Genomic DNA, 17,052 nt, shown 5'->3' on the forward strand with positions numbered 1-17,052 from the left:
GTATTTGACCCTATAGTTTTTTTTCCAAAATTATCGTGGGAGTAGCAACACCCAGACTGCAAATCCTCCGGGCCCTCCTTTATCTCTTCTTAGTCTTACAAGGCCCAGTAAATCGCACTCTTTTCCAAATCTCTTTCTAAATATTATCACTCTCAAAAACTGTTTTTTCTATGTAATTTTCCTTTGATGGGAAGAGGAGGTTTCTGAGGTGGTAGTATCAGGCAAGTGACACTACTTGGGCTCCCTCTGTTCGAGCCTTCATGGAGGATCCCTCTTCATTGCTACCTCCACCTGACCCCAGACTCCGCAACGCACTCCCTTACAGGCTTGATTATCCACTACTCCTCTCCAGTGCACCTTACCTCACAGCTGACCTTGGGCCCCAGCCCCATATCAGGCACCATCGGGCTCCACTTTCATTTTTCCCAGTAAAAACATTAGTAAAATCACCTTCAAACTTAAAACATTGAATATAGCAGTAAATATAATTAGCACACACTTTAAAGTATGTTCCACAGCAGCCCTTATGACCCGACTGCTAATTAAATAAACAAAAACAGAAAGGCCATGACAAGGCCGGCTTTAGCGCTGATGCGAAAGTCTTTTTTGGCGCCACACCAATAATCACTGCCATACGCCACAAGTGCTCCTCATCTCCCCATAGCCCCTCCCCCTCATGACCTCCTCCTCGGATTCCCTCACTGCCACCCTCCACCAGTGCCCCTCATTTTGCTGTAGCCCCTCCCCCTCATGACCTTCTCCTCAGAATCCTTCACTACCATCCTCCAGCAGTGCCCCTCATCTCTCCCTAGCTCCCTCCTCCCCCCCATGACCTCTTCCTCGGATTCCCTCACTGCCACCCTCCAACAGTGCCCCTCATCGCTCCATAGCCACTCCCACTACCTCCTCCTCTGATTCCCACACTGCCACCCTCCAACAGTGCCCCTCATCTTTATGTAGCCCCTCTCTCATATGCATTTCATTTGTTGTGTAGCGCTACTCATGTCAGTGTAGTGTGTGTCAGTACTTTACACCACGCACACATTATACAGAGACAACGAATCATACAAGTATGTAAATCAGCCTACAGGGAATGTCACATAAGCCAATGAGGATTACAAGGTGTATGAATCACATGTCATCAATACTGGTGGGCAGTTATTTTAAGAGGGTTTGGTCTGGAGAAGCACAAACTCAGGATTTAAAGAGTACTCCAGTGGTTAGGGGTTGGCTTTACTGATAAAAATGTATATCTGCCCAAAGATACTCATTTTAGCAACATTAGAATAATGAAAGACTGGGGAAGTTCTAACTATATCACAAAACAAAAAACGCGAAGTTCTAACTATATCATTCAGGTTTGCATACAGCTCTTTGATGACAGTTCATTGGTCACTGTCCTATGTTAGGATTGTAACTTCTGAACTGCAAGTAACACAAGGATCTCTGTCACAATGACAGTAACCCACTGAGCTTCCACATAAAATACAGTTCATCTGCACTTAACTACTAACAGAGAAATGATTGCTCTCCAGCAGGATCATTAATCCCCAGCGTTATCTGGGCATTTTTTTTATTGTCCTATTGTTGTCCTGCATCAGCCATGATAATGATAAAAACGGATTAAATGAAGCACACACAAAGTACATGTCCTGCTGCGCCTGTGCAGAATTTAAAAAGAAAAACAAATAGTGACACATTCTCCTACCTACTCCATTAGTCAATCTTAGTGTCGCAGCCTGAAGTGATCAGCAGCTGCAGGGGTTGGGAAAGGTGAATCAAAATAAACAAACTTCTTTTCTCCTGTGCTGCATAGAAAAAGAATATTCACGCAGCAGGACAGTAGGCAAAGGTTACCGCGGCCAAAGAAAGGATTTGTCGCCTTTCGCCATGCCCCTGTTGGAGATGAAGGGGTGAAAAAATAAACAAAGCCTCGTTAACATGTAAATGGTCTTTTAAAGACCTGTGAAGTACTCAGGTACGGCTGCGATAATCTCTGAAACTGTCTGTGTGTGCGCGCCGGGGCTTTGAAGCACTTTGAGCCCCATGGCGTTTCGCGCCTGCCTTCAAGCCCTTACTAGAACCGGGCCTGAATTAGGGCAGTCCCGGGACGCTTTTTTTAAATCAAGAAGTAGGGGAACGGACTAGTATAATTTTTAAAAGTAGGGGCACGCCGTGCCCTTCCGTTCCCCCCCACTTCTAACACTGCCTGTAATAGTTGGTTGGCAAGCCTCATTATGAGATTTTGAATATTGAGCGTCCTCAGGAGAAGTTAATGATAGAGTAGCTAAACTATCTATTTCTCCTTTTGGTGGACTTTGGCTGCTGTGCAGTGTTCCCTCCCCATTCTTTCTCCGCCGCTTTGATTGAGGTCAGGGCAGAGTCCCACACTGCTGGTCTGACCTCATATCTGTATTCACTCGAGGGGCCAGAGGATCTATATTCAGCAAGATGATTCAACAAAACAAATGAGGCTTAGGGCGAGCGGGAGCCAGGGGGCTTCTCCGTTTCCTTCACCTTAGACTCCCCTCCCTCCTCCTTTCTTCACCACGCCACCTCCTCACCTTTAGTATGCCGTTTTCAAATGTGCTGCAGGTACACGTATCAGCCCGTTCACAGTCCTCCAGGGGCTTAATTGGCTTCGGTAGTTTAGGACACAGTATGTAGTATGAGGTTTAATTTAATTAAGTAAGATTAGTAGGCAGCGACTCATCTGCAATTTTGTTTCTCCCAATAATAGAAGATGTTCCTTGAAGAATGAGAGAATCTTAAGCCTGGCTGCTCCTTCCACTGCTCACGGCGCCTGTGCGTACTTTCCTGCGGCAACATCGACCACTCTGCTTCACTGTGTAGCCCACTGTGGCCACCAATCACACGGCAGAACCCACTGCGAGTGGGGGCCACCAGAAGGCCGCAAACCGCACCCAACCTGGTCGGGCCGTCTCTGCATCCTGTTTGTGGCCCACACTCCGCAGCTATCCACTATTGGCAGCTGCACTCGCTAGGCGGGTCTTTTCTGTCAGATGGAGGGCCTCTGAAAAATCTGTAGCGGTAATGCGGCCGTTGAAAGCTAGTGTGGGGAAAGGAGTGTAATGGCGGTGGTAGGCCATTGGCTCCTACGCCATTGCCGCCATCCACGGCCTCCAAGGACCTCAGAAATCCTGACGGGTGAGTCCCTGAAAATCGGCCGGCATTGGATCGGACGGTGTCGGCTCACCTAGAATGCGGCTCGGCGGGAGTCGCAGCGGGTAGCCAAACAACCCAAGCGGGAACAAGAACAGTGCAGAAGTGTAGAAAAGAAAACAGCCGCCGAGCCGCAGCTCGTGGCTCACTCACAACACACAAACAGTGCAAGCAGCTCTGCCCCTTGTAGCGTAACATCAGCCTCCTTGCACAGAAAGAGGATCACTGGGTATGGAAGCCATATCCACCCTACCCTCCGAGATTAAAATAGCTTCTGTGTGCTCTCTGAGAGGCGCAACTAGAGCCAAATTTCGGGGGTGGCTGAGCAAACATTTCGGGGGGGGGCTGAGCAAAAATTTCGGGGGGGGCTGAACTTTAAGCAATAGGCAGAGTGGAGCTGCAGGGGCTCTTAGAAGGGGTGAAACAACAGCAAGGCCTCATTAACATGCAAATGGTCTTTTAAAGACCTGTGAAGTGCTCGGGTGCGGCTGCTTTTTTGCCCGGGAAGGTGTCTCATCCCGGGCTGCCACACACGACGGGGGGGGGGGGGGGCTGAAGCCCTGTGAGTCCAATGGGTGTTGCGCGCCTGTCTCTGACCTGGTCAGGATACACCAAGGATCCCATCTGGAGAGCAGCAACCCCAGTGGGTTCTGGACTAGTGGTAAACCTTTTGGGAAAAGTAAAGCCCCCGTTTGGTGACCATTCTGTTTACAGAGATGGCATCATGCCTCATTGGGATCCCAGTTCTCAGGCTAGTACCCACCTTTTGATTGGGAAGAGGTTCGGTGCCCACCCTCCTAAACAGGTTTTTTGGAGGCCTTTAGAAGATTTTTGAAGTTTATCCTCTTTGTGTCTCACATCTTTCCTTGTGGGTGAGCAGAAACGTCTTTAATTTGGTCACCCCATCCCTGGGTCTAATTTTGCACCTTACTGCCGTTCAACCAGCTACCTAGTGTTTGGACTGAGAAGTCAATAAAATCTATCCAAGACTGACTCAAGGTTTTGTGAGTTTCCATGAACTTGATCCTTTACTCTTCAGTGGTCAGTCCAAAGCCCTCAATAAAGATCTCCTTCATGAGGTCATAGGACTCAGCTTCTTCCTCATTAAGTGTCAGGAGTCTAGCCCTGCACTTTCTTGAGAACAACTCCCACAGTAGAGAGCCCCAGTGTCTCTGGAGTAACTTCCTCATTTTACAAGCCCTCTAAAAGGCTATAAACCACTTTGTGATTTTGAAGTCAAAAGTTTCCTCTCTCTTCCTATTTACTTTGTTGCTACCACCACTCATGGGTTCTAAACCCATCTAAGCCCGCTGTCTTTCTATAGCCAGAATTTTGACTTCAAGGACTGATCTCTTGGCTGTGAGGCTCAAGTGCAGAGGGGTTTGGCCAGCTGGCCACTTGCTTTGGAGGCTCGCACGCTTCTTGGTCTTGACATATACAGGGGAAGAAAACAGACAGCAGGGCCACTCTCGGTGTAAGCCTTGTCGGTCCTGATGTCCCTCGTTGGGCAGGTCGGTTTTGGCGGCGGTGGTGCCCAGACTGGACACTCAAAAGGCCTTGGTTGCAGGAAATACTCCAGTACCCATGGTATTGGTGCAAGGGGGCTCCTAGAGGGTCTAGCGTCTCAAAACAACCTGGCGAGACAATGCTAACCTCTTGGAACCACGGTGACCTCCTCCTGGCAAGATGCTTCCTTGGTAGACCCAATGGCTAGCGAAACAAAGTACTGAACAAGTGCGGTAGGTGCCTGCAGATGAATGGGGGTGGCTCTTCCACCCCAAGCGAGATACTAAGTGTTTGTTGACATGCTCTGCGCATCAGTAGAGGGCGTTGAGTGACTCTGTAGTGACTTCTTCCACCGGATGTGACATCACATATTGGTGCAAAAAACGCAGAGCCACTTATAGAAACTGCTTATCGAAACAGTGTGCCCAAAAATAATTTTCTTTTTGTAAATTATTCTTTTTTATTTTTAAAACCTAATGAAAGGCACAAGAGTGTTCAGAAAGGGAGCTAGTTGACAAAAGGATAAATCACAGAGAGGGGAGGATGGGTGGGTCGGTAAGTAATCTGCGGCTATTTCCTGTCTCTACCAGATAAGGCATTACAGTAGGTAAGTAACTTATTCATCTGATAGAGACATCTTTCCGCAGATTCCTTACCTTACAATTAGATACCCAAGCAATACCATCCCCGGAGGAGGGTCGGCAAACTGATCCCAGTAAAGATCCCTGATTAGGACTATACGGTCTATTATAAGAGAGAGCGAGAGAGTGATCGGCTGTCAGGAAGGTAGGTGAGGAAAGAAGACTTCCCACCAGAAATATTGTAAAAAACCTGTATCGAATTAAAGTCTGTAACTATGGAAAAACATGGGAAGACACTCATGGAAGAATAAGTAAAAAAAAGTGTTGGAAAGAACACTTCATATAACCATAATACTACAGAGTTCCTCCAATGGCAGCCGGATCATTAGTGGATGGGGCTGAAGGCGAAGGTTAAAAGCTAATACCATAGAGCCAAAGCTCCCTGCCACAGTAACAAGCAATGTAGAGAGCATCAATCAATGCTATAAGAAAAGCAGTGGGAATAACAACAACAAATATAGACATAGACCACATGTGGTAAAAGGAAACACTTCGATAGAGAAGTGAGCCCTCTGGGACTATTCAACGTAGAACCCACAGAGGAGGAGGGTTAGCAATTGCGAATCAACAAACAAGTGAAGGTCCCTCTAGGACATGAGGAAAAGTGCAACAACAGAAGCAAGAAATACACTCCCTCCTAGAAAGGCAGCATAATATGACTATTTATAGAGATACCCATATAAAAGGATGTATAAAATATAAAGGTATGAATATATGTGTAGATAGATAGATAGATATACTGTATAATAAAATATTCTCAAGAAAGGTACATATAAAGGTTTTCAATGTCGGTCATGGACCGAAAATGTGACAAAGGCAAGCAGGCAAATAGCCACATGGTACTGTATAAACGAATAGAGGGAGTGAAAGACGACATACACCCCAGAAAAATAAAAGCAATCAGACATAAAACAACACTACCGACTGAATGATTACAATCAGGCGGCTGAGATATAAGTGAAAAAGAAAACAGCAGGTGAAAAACAACCCGCTGGAATAGAGAAATTAAGATCGCTATCTGGAACTGTAAAACAATCAAGTTTAACAAGGCCAACACAGGGAAGGCCTATTCAGAAAACTAGTCTCCATCTTAATTAAAGAATACTAGACAGAAAAAGGTACCTGACTGAAGCAGCAGATAAAGGACAGAGGACATAGTTGTGGGAGACCAAATGCCACAAGTCGAGGTCCAAAATCAAGGACCTGTATAAAAACTGAAGTAACAGATGGAGTGGCAGTGCATACAGCATAACAAGTGTGGAGGCTATATAAGAAATGCCTTTATAGGAGACCGGACCCATAAATGGCAGGAAGGAATCTAAACACTGCAAGAAACCTTTAGTATACCACAACCATGAAGGAGAAAAAACCCTACTAGTTTCAAAGGAAGAGAATGAGAGAGAGAAACAAAATCCACAAGCAAAAATAAATCTCCAGTTTCTATGGGACAACCTTTGCCCATTCAGCAATTCTTGTGACATCATGAGTGAGGATCCTGGAATCACCCAAGATCGTAATTTTTCATACTCATTCGTTCAAGGGATGATGAACCCCAACGGGTTAGAAACGTATCCACGCTTGCGAGAAGTAATGGGAACTCTCTAGAAGGGAATGCAACTCCTTACGAACCAAACCCAAGAGAGGGTGCTCAAGGAACACATGTTCGAGAAGAAACGTAAGATTAAAAACAGCCATAAACCCCTAAGAGGGGTACATTGCAACATCACCAGTTCAGTAACTAAATATTGGAGTTGGTATCAGAAGTGTCATGGAACTGTTTCCAACAAAGCACAACATTTTTTCCCAAAAGTGAAAAGCAACAACAGCTTCTCACATGGCAGAAGCAGATTAAAACCAGGGTCCATGCAGTGGCACAGACGAGAGAGTCGGCAGAGTAGTCCACCCATGTTAAGATACAGACATGGTACATCCACAAAGAACCTTGAGAGTAAAAGAAATGGTAAGAGTCCTTCTTGCCCGTGCATAGTGAGAGCTAGTACAAGGAGTGCTAACACCTGAATAGAGACCAAAGAAGGAATACCCCCTAGGCCAGGATAAGATAATGTACCCTAGGATAAGAACTATGCCCTCTTCCCTTGTGTCTGCTAGGAAAAAAAGGGCACCAGATAAAGTGTAAGGAAAAAGACCTGGCTAGTGAGAAGAATGCACTTAACAAAACAGGGGGGAAGGAGCAAGGAGAAACCCCTTGCACCATCTTACCAAAGCAGACAATTTAAAGTCCCCTATAAGTTGTACTGAGATGCCAGAAACATGTGTGGAATGCCTGTAAGGAATACAGACTAAGTACCCTGTAGGACAGGAAACAGGGCAACAGCGCATCCGCACAATACAAGCAAAATGCCCCATTCAGAACCTAGGTAGAAAAGTAAAAGAACATCTTGCATCAACAGGCGTTAAAGCCCAATGGGGCCATAAAACAATATGCATCTCAAATAACAGGGACCATAACCTGTCATTGACAGTTTAAGAAGTAATATAAAAATACCTGCAGGAGACAGGAGCACCTCACCAGGTGCCACCCGTAGGTCAAATCTGAAAGAAAATGCAAATGCGCAGTGCCCTAGAACGGCTGAGATGTGAAAGAAATCAAGGAAACCATACCCTGTACAAGCTCAGAACGGGAGGAAGAAGAGGAGCAGACAGTACAGCTACACAGAGTTTAAGAGTATGCTCCACCCCAACAATTCTGAAAATGGTGTAAAGCAGAATCGGCATGATCGCCGAACAGATGTTGACCATCAAAAGGCAAATTCACCAAGGTGGATTGAACAGCCTCTAAAAAACCAGAGGTGAGTAGGCAGGCACGCCAACGAAGTGCCACTGAAAGAGCCATGGCTCGCCCAAGAGAATTTGTGTTATCTACACAGAATCAGCAATTTAGCTGCCTGTTGGCCATCATGAAGTGACTGAGTAAGCCCATTTCGGGTCTCATCCGGGAGTGAGAGGAGAAGGTGCGAGACTAAATCCCACAACACATGATAAAAGCGGCTCAGAACACAAGCGGTATTAAGTGCCCGCAAAACAGAACTGGTGGCAGAAAAAATATATCGACCAAAAGTATTGGGACCCCTAGACTCCCTATCTGGAGGGACGTCTGAAAGGGTGCTGTTGTCAGGGGAGGGTGTAGCAGCCTGAACCACTGATCTCCATGGAGCTGGTTGCTGGAGTAGGCAGGCTGGGTCTCCAAGGGCAGGACTGTGTCTATGAGCTATAGACCGGTCCACTGGGGCCCCCAAAAACGGTTTAGATCAAGAGCCCAATAAAATATCAAACAGAGCTTTACTGAAGTGGAGCACAGGCTCAATCCCATATTTGGCCCTGATGAAGCACCCCAGTTAAGGTGTCAATGGCCACCTCCACAAGGGAGCTGCAGCTCCAGAACCACAGCTATCCTACTCAGAAGCTCAGCAAAAGCAGAGCTAGCCTCAGTAGCAAGGCCAGGAGGAGAAAAGAAGCCCGAGGAAGGGGAAGACTCAAGCCCGCTTGCCTCACCCACTTCAGATATCCAATTACCCTCCAGAGGAGGCTGAGCAGTGTTAGTATTGGGTGAAGAAGGCCCATTTCATCTCCGTCTCCACCAACACACTGGTGTCCTGAAGGAGTAACAGTAGGAGGCTCCTCCTCAGAAGAAGGAAGGTAGGTCGAGGTGAACCACTCTGCTGACACCACCCCGATGCCGTCCGGTGTTAAAGTGGCGACGCCTCGGCGTCGGAGAGAAGAGATATAGTAGCGTTGACTGGCGCTGTCGATGTCAGAGCTGGCTGATCAGGTACAAGCATTGCAGGTGGTAACCCCAAAGGGCTGTGCACCGAAGCCGACACAAATCTGACTACGAATCCAAAGGGCCTCACTGACGCAGAGGGACGCCCCACCGGCGTGGATTCAGTGGAGGCTCCTCTGGCCTCCTTGGGGCTGAGACGTGCACCAGAGGGAGGCGAGAATCTAAAGATGTGATGAAGGGAGTAAAAATATTCCCTCATCTGGTCCAGAGTTGCCCCGACTCCAGGGAATACTGGTGTTATGTGCCCGGGTTATGCCCATGTAGCAAAGCTGTACATTTGTTTACACTGTTCTCTTTCTGCACAATAACATTTTACTGTGACCTCTTTAACATATTTGCATGTGTAAGAATGTTGGATAAGTTTCTCTGAAAGTGCTTTGCTTACACATCTGGCTTTGCGCAACATTATCATGATGCCTCAAACACTGAGTACAAGGCCTTTGCGCACATTATGCAAATGTTGTTCTATCTTCATCCACGGGGTAATGGGGCTATTTGCATACCCATAACAACACTAATCTGCATATACATCGCAATGATCCTTTTTATGATAAATATAGAAGCAATTTCAGGGGGCTAGCAGAGGAGACACTTCATCTGCTGTTGAAGGGTCCCTGCATGCTGAGACATCGGGAAGCAATTGCATACATCTCTGTGAGGGGTGTCCAGCTCATCACAAGGACGGGTCCTACATTCTCTCCCGCGAGGTAATGTGGTTGGTTCATCCCAGGGGGGATTCTTGACTATACATCTACATACACTCTAGACACACAGAGTAGGGATTGCATAGGAGGAGTAAGACTGATTCTCATCTTGTCTTATATGCCCGCATATATACACTGTTTTAGCACCATGGTGGAATTATATCTGTTATTTACTATTTTGGTGCTTGTAATCACCGTCATATGATTTTGTCTACTGATTATCGTAGCACACGTATTTTATATGAGAATAACATTGGTTCAATAAATATATTGAAAACGTTCCATTGTCTTGTTTCTGTATATTTCACTGAGAACAAGAGTGCACGACTGACTGCGCGAAAAGGTTCTAGATCTGTTACCACGATCCCTGAGGGGACAAGGGTTGTCATGTTCAGTGGTTGCCAGAAGCCATTTGCTCCCTGCTTGGTTAGGGGGGCTTAGGGTGGCACTGTGAGCTAGCTGGTCTCTAGGCCAACATCTGCGCAGAGGTGCCTTGAATCAGTCTAAACACCTCACCCAAAGTTTATGTTGTCCGCGAATGCGCAAGTCCTATGGATTGGTGGGAACTACATGACACTGGAAGGCGCAGGGTAGACTCTCACCCGACTCCTCAACCATAGGATGGAGAGAGACATCAGAGACGCTGCACGTATGCGGCAAAGTCGGTAATGATGCAACTTTGATTGCTTCTGTTGCAACTTACCTTTGGACATCGAGGTCGAAGGATAAGAAATTCTGGAGTAGGCCCTCGAGCGTTCCTTGGAACAAGAAGGTGACCACGAACGAGGTGGAGTCTGCGACAACCACGCAACCAAGAGCTTCATGTGGCATTCCTGCAACACCTTCGGCCTAAGTTGGCGACACGAGTGGCACTCATCAGAATCATGGTGTTCACCAAGAGACCACACACAAATACTATGAGGGTCTGTGGCTGACATCTGCCATCCATAGGACCCACAGGGTTTGAACCCTGAGGACATCTAGAACAAAGCACACTGTTTCGTCAACAAAATATCGAGATAGGCCAAAAAACGGCCAGAGGCACCGCTCTCCGGATCCACGTTGTAAGCACCGAAAGGAAGAAACTGACGCCATCACATCAGGGGACAGCTTATATGGACTCAGTTGATATCACATTTGGCGATATATGTGCCTACGGAGTCGCTCGATGCCCTCTACAGATGCGCAGAGGTACTGCTGTAGAAAATTTGTCTGATCCAGTCTGGCACCTGGAGATCGTTCTAAGGTAAGGAATCTGTGGCTAGATGTCTCTATCAGATATCAGTATTTTTAGTGAAGCCATTGCGTAGCTGGGTAACTCGTAATGACCAGTGCCCAGTACATACCTTAAGGTGGCTTCCTGATCACCTGCACTGCTTAGTAAGGAAACTAGGCATTACAGGGACACATCTTCTCATGCAGATGTGCTCCCCCATATAATATAATGCACTCTGTCTTGGGGCTCTAAGGCCTGCCATAGGGGTGACTTTCATATAGTACATCAGTGTAGAGGGGCATGGCACAGAGGGAGTGTGACATGTCGTGTTTTCAGAGTGGCTTGCAACATTTCACACGTCCTGCAATGGCATTCCGCATGCAGTTTGTGTGTGGGTCACTTAGGGTGGCATATTTTATGCTGCAGCCCTTATGGACCCTCTTTAGTATCTGTGCCTTGGGTACCAGGGGTACCATTTACTAGGGACTTACAGGGGTGCTAAAGCCCTTGCCAATTAGGTTACAACTGAACATTTGTCCTGTTTTTAGGGAAGGAGCACTGGCACTGGGGCCTGGTTAGCAAGGAACCAAAAAGTGGGGGTGACCACGGCAAAAAGTGGCACTTTCCTACAACATTATAACAGCCTTTGCACAGATTACAATATAAAATCGAACTAAGTGACAATTATTGAAAAATATAACGTCTAAATATTCGAGAAGTAAATGCCCTGACGATGTTGCTATGAGTGAGCCAATTATGTTTTTGGCAGGGACTACATAAATGTTCCATAACACAATTTTTATATATGAAGCAAAATTAGAATCTACCAAACTACACATTAATGTGTTTTGACCACCAAACACTGCATACTAAATCAGCTGTAGGTGCTACCAAATGTAGAAATTGAAGGTGGTCATACAAGCCCAACACCCATACGCAACTGGGCACAGCTAAAGAAAATGTGCAGCAGGTTCTGATAGAGTAGGGTTATGAGCTGGGCATCATAAATCCACATCCATCGCACAGAGCCGACTATAGAAGGCCAAATGCCATTTGCGGGTGTTCTGGACGTGACCTACTGGAAACCACTAAGGACTAGCCCCAACAGACTATGCTAGAATGAAACAGGATGAGGTTGACTGCTGCCCCGTGCGTACAGTGGATACTTTTGCCAATGGAGAACATGCATCATAAGAACACCATATTAATTCACGTAATAACCTTTGCTAAAGGACAGTTGCTATTCTATAATCTATAGGTACCATCCACAACTTAAAATGACTGAACCTCACCTGCAACCATTTCCTTAAGCGAGCAATGGGCTGTAGGTTTGAAACCTAGTAACCACTAAATTATAGCTCTACTACAGATATTGTTGGTAGAGTGCCTGTTCACCTGTTTTTGGTTAGTTACTTCAAGAGAGGATGGTATATACAGTTTTCCCAGTCTCCACTAAAGGTGGCCTTTCGGGTTACGGGGATGGAGGCTGCTCCTAGTGTACAGCATATATTAGCATTTTAACCAAGAATAAAGATTCACATATTTTAATGCCATGATCGTATACATATTCAAAATCAGAATACAGAGGAGTCAGAATGTAGGAGAAATATTTTTTCAAAAGCAACAGAACAACTCAACTGTAAAATGAATAAGAATGTTCAAAACGGTACGAATGACATTAGTGGATAGGATAAGAAAACACTGATAAAAGTATGCTCTTCTATGACTTTATGCCCACATATTGAAAGTATATCATATTTGTGAAAGTTTCAAAAGATGCAGACCTCTTTGACTCTGATGATATTCTTTAGATCCTGTTGACTTTCTTTCAGTTCTTCAACCACAATTTCTACACGTTCTTTTTCATTTGAAAGTTCTTGAATTGTCTCCTGGATTAAAGATTGTAGTTCCAAATAAAAAGTTATCTCTTGCCAAAAGATACATTATGTGTATATAAACCTTGATGTGTATCAAAGTAAGAGTTTTCCATTCGAGTAACAGTCGACCAGGAAACACTTTAATTTTCAAACATTACACAGTTTTCATTATATTTTGTTTATATATGTTGGGATCTTAACCCTAAGTTAAGACATAACAGCTACTAATGAATAGTAATACTCAAACCAATAAAAAATGTCAATAGCAGTGAGAATTCCTGTAGTCTCTGTGGAGTGTGCAACAAGGGTGCAGTAAACAGGGTTTCTTAAACAAGCCATTGGATTCAGCAGCCTCGAGCTGACTCAGCCTAGTAAATGAATTACATTTTTGTCATGGACGGTAAAAATGGTCCAAAATACTGGTATTATATAAAGGTCAACATTAAAGTCTGACAAACGTTAAATTAATGTATTTTTAGTTCACACCTTTTTCTTCTAATAAAGAGTAGCTTTTGCGTCAGCCCCTTACTCATGACTGGATGACTGTTGCCTATCCCGCTTTTGATTTGATGGCTTTCCTCCCTCGTAGTCCCAATGCTGTCTGTTCCACATCCCACTCTCTGGGCCCAATTCACAAAGGTAAAGTTAGACCAAAAGTCCAACGTAATCTATTTTTTCGGTATTCTCAAACAAACTTGTGAGTCGTATATTCACGCTTGAGGAGGGTCCACACTAGGGGCTGAGGATCCGCATTTGGGGCGGAATGTCCACAGTGTAAAGATACTACTTGTCAGTACCTTTGTGAATACAAAAAAGTAGTAAAGTAAGACTCTGTGTTTAATGAGACCCGTGTCATCCATCTCCTCTCCCTACCCCAAATGCTGCCAGCCTGCTCTCCATCCCTGGTTCAATTGATTTTATTATTCTTTTTTAACTATGGTCTGGATACTGGAAAGCACTATCCAGCCTTTTTGTCAAGTGTTTGTGTGACTTCTTTTATCCTTTTTTCATTTAATGATCTAATATGCCTGATGGTCATGTTAGACCCACGAAGGTATTAAAATTGGCTGCCGACATTTTGACAGATGTGTATACATGGGTCACAAGACGTGTCATGATGCATGCATAAATATCAATGGCCTTCTTGGAATGTGGAAGGCCCAGTGTTAGCCAAAGGGGCTTATGGGGCCTTCGGTCAGGGACTGCTTGAGAGCAGGCCACTTGGCTGTGGAAGCAAAGCTCCTGGGGGAGATCCAGCACTGCAGGGGCCAACAATCAGCACAGGAGCTGCACGACCAGCGGCACAGGGGTGGCCGGGTGCAGAGTGCCAAGGAGTAGTCGGGGGCCCTGTGGATTCCAGTGGAGATCTCCGGTTCGGCAAAGATGCTGCAGGCTCAAGCAGGGAGGCTTCCCGAAAGCAATCACAGGCTGGAGAGGTAGTTTAGGATCTTGGGGAATGCTTGAACTCTGTTGGTTGGGTCACCCAAGGCCATCGACCGTCAGGTGCAGGGATGTCTTTTGGCGTCGGGTTCTTCTTTCCAGTTCAGGTCAGGTGGACCCTTCAGCTTGAGGCTGCAGGTGTCGGATAGAAGCTTGAGGGAGATCGGGGATCACCAGATCCCAGGTCAGGATCGCTGGGGAGACCTTCTTGTGGCGCTGGCCTACTCGAACTCGGGCAGTGGGCGTCAAGTGCAGAATGGTGCAAATTCGCAAAGAATCCTGAATCCGGTTTCTGTGGGTGAGTCTTTGTTTGAGCAAATCCAGTGCTCACGGGAGACAGAGTCTTAAAGATGGTCGCAGGGTAGGTCCTCCGGCCTCTGGGGGGCTGCTGGCTACGGGACACGCTGAGGTTTCACTGTAGTCAGGTCGGAATCTGGACAGGCCGGTAGGAAATTGGTGCCCTCTTCTTCCTGGGTCAGCACAGCTCTTCGGTCCGTCTTCTTTCTTCCTCGAGTCTGAGGAAGCAAGGTTCAGGGAGCCCCAAAATACTAAATTTAGGGGTGTTTAAAGGGGTGTGCAGGTTGGGACCAATGGATCCCTTCCTTGGGGTGGGTACACCCCCTATTATGCCACCTTCCAGTGGGAGGGGGCATGAGCCTCTTCCTAATTGGTTGGGTCCCCTCATCTTCAAGATGGAGGGGACCGAGATGTGTGCTTCTCCTCGCCTCCCCTACCTGAGGAGTGGGTTTGGCAAAGGCGGGCCTATCTTTCCTCCTAGCTTGATTTTCCCGTTGATTCTCTTGCCCAAAGAGGGAGCAGAACCAGTGGGAGCCTGTTGCTGGGGGCAGCAAAAGGCAGTGACAGCTTAAAAAGGCGGACGCCTTTGAAGATTCCCTTCGTGGACCTAGGCCATCCTGGGGGAGGAGGCATGACACATCTGCCCAGGATGGACTTTGTTTCTGGACCCAGAGAGCAGAGGTTCTCTACCCAGTGGTCCAGAAACCTGTCTGGTGGTGGTAAATGGCAGGCAGCCATCTAGGGCTGGTTGTTTTTCATGGGGCATGCCTAAGATGCCATCTGAGTGCATTTTACATGTAAACCCACACTGGCATCAGTGTGGGTTTAATGTGCTGAGAAGTTTGCTCAGAAACTTCCAAGGTTTTAGTAAAGCCATTGTGGAGCTGTGGAGTTCATAATAACCAACCCCCAGACCATATACTCTTTATGGCTTTACTCCACTTACAATATCCAAGAATGGACTTAAACACTGTAGGGGTACAGAACGAATCCCTCTGTACACTCACCTGAGGGCTAGTGCACCCTGCTAGAGGGGTGATGTACCTATGCGCTAGGCCACACAGTGATGTGCGCCATGTCGACTCTTCACTTTTCTCTGCACCAAGACACGCAGCCTGCAATGGCAGTGTGTGAGTGTTAAGGTACAGGGTCTCTAAGGGTGGCACAATAGATGCTGCAGCCCTTAGAGAACGTCCTTGGTCACAGTGCCCTTGATACCCATGGTACCTTTAACAAGGTGCCTACCTGTGGCCAGAGTGGGTACGAAGGTACAGTTTTAGGAAGGAACACAGGCCCTGTGAACCTGATTAACAGGGACCAAGGGCACATTAAGTCAAGTTGCATCAGATTTTAAGCAAAAAGTGGGGTGTAATCATACAAAAAGGGGCACTTTCCTACACAAACCCCCTCCACCAAATGATAGAGGATGAGACTAACCTTTCACAAGAACTGAATGGCCTGCTTTAGGGGTGCAGTGACCTTAGATATAGGGAAACCCATATCTTTCGTAAGTGGTGCTAGCACCAGCTTACACAGGCCACAATGGCAGGCCTGTAGTTACAGTTTGAGTGGTCCCTCATGGGTGGCATAATACATGCTTCAGCCCGTGGGGGACCGCAGGTGTACCTATGCCCTGGGCACTTCAGTACCATATACTAGGGACTGAAAAGGGTACACCAGTGTCCAATCTGAGATGTACCTAAGTACTTACCATACCAATTTAGGGGAGAAAGCACGGAGACTGGGGTCTTGATTAGCAGGCTCCCAGTCAGACTAGTGAGAAACAGCATAGCACCAGGCAAAAAGTGGGGGTAACCATAAAAGCAGATCCTACTTTCCTACACAACCCCCTTTCTCCCAAACGTAAGGAGATGAGACTAACCTTGCCCAGTTGAGTCTTCATTGTCTAAAGAGAAAAATATGGAAAGGCCATCTGCATTGGTATGGACAGTCCCAGGTCTATGTTCCACTTAAAAGTCAATTGCACGTAGGGAATTGGACCACCTCAAAAGTTTGGGCTTTTCTCCTTTCATCTGTGTCAGCCATCTGAGAGGTCTGGGGTCAGTTTGAACTACGAAGTGAGTACAAAACGAGTATGATCTTTACTTCATCAGGGACCAAACCACAGCAAAGGCATCCCTCTCAATGGCACTCCAACGCTGTTCCCGGGGGAGTAGCCTTCCGCTTATGAAAGCAACAGGTTGGTCTTGTCCATCATCATTGGTCCGGGATAGGACCACTCCTATCCCTAGCTCAGAGGCATCAGTCTGCACAATGAACTGCTTGGATTAATCTGGTACCTTGAGAAAAGGTGCTGAATACATTGCCTCTTTTAGGGTGTCAAAAGCCTTTTGAGAGGCAACTGTCCAGTTTACTTTCTTGGGCA

The sequence above is a fragment of the Triturus cristatus genome, chromosome 1_1 (genome assembly GCF_964204655.1).
Source record: "Triturus cristatus chromosome 1_1, aTriCri1.1, whole genome shotgun sequence".
Taxonomy (NCBI): Eukaryota; Metazoa; Chordata; class Amphibia; order Caudata; family Salamandridae; genus Triturus; species Triturus cristatus.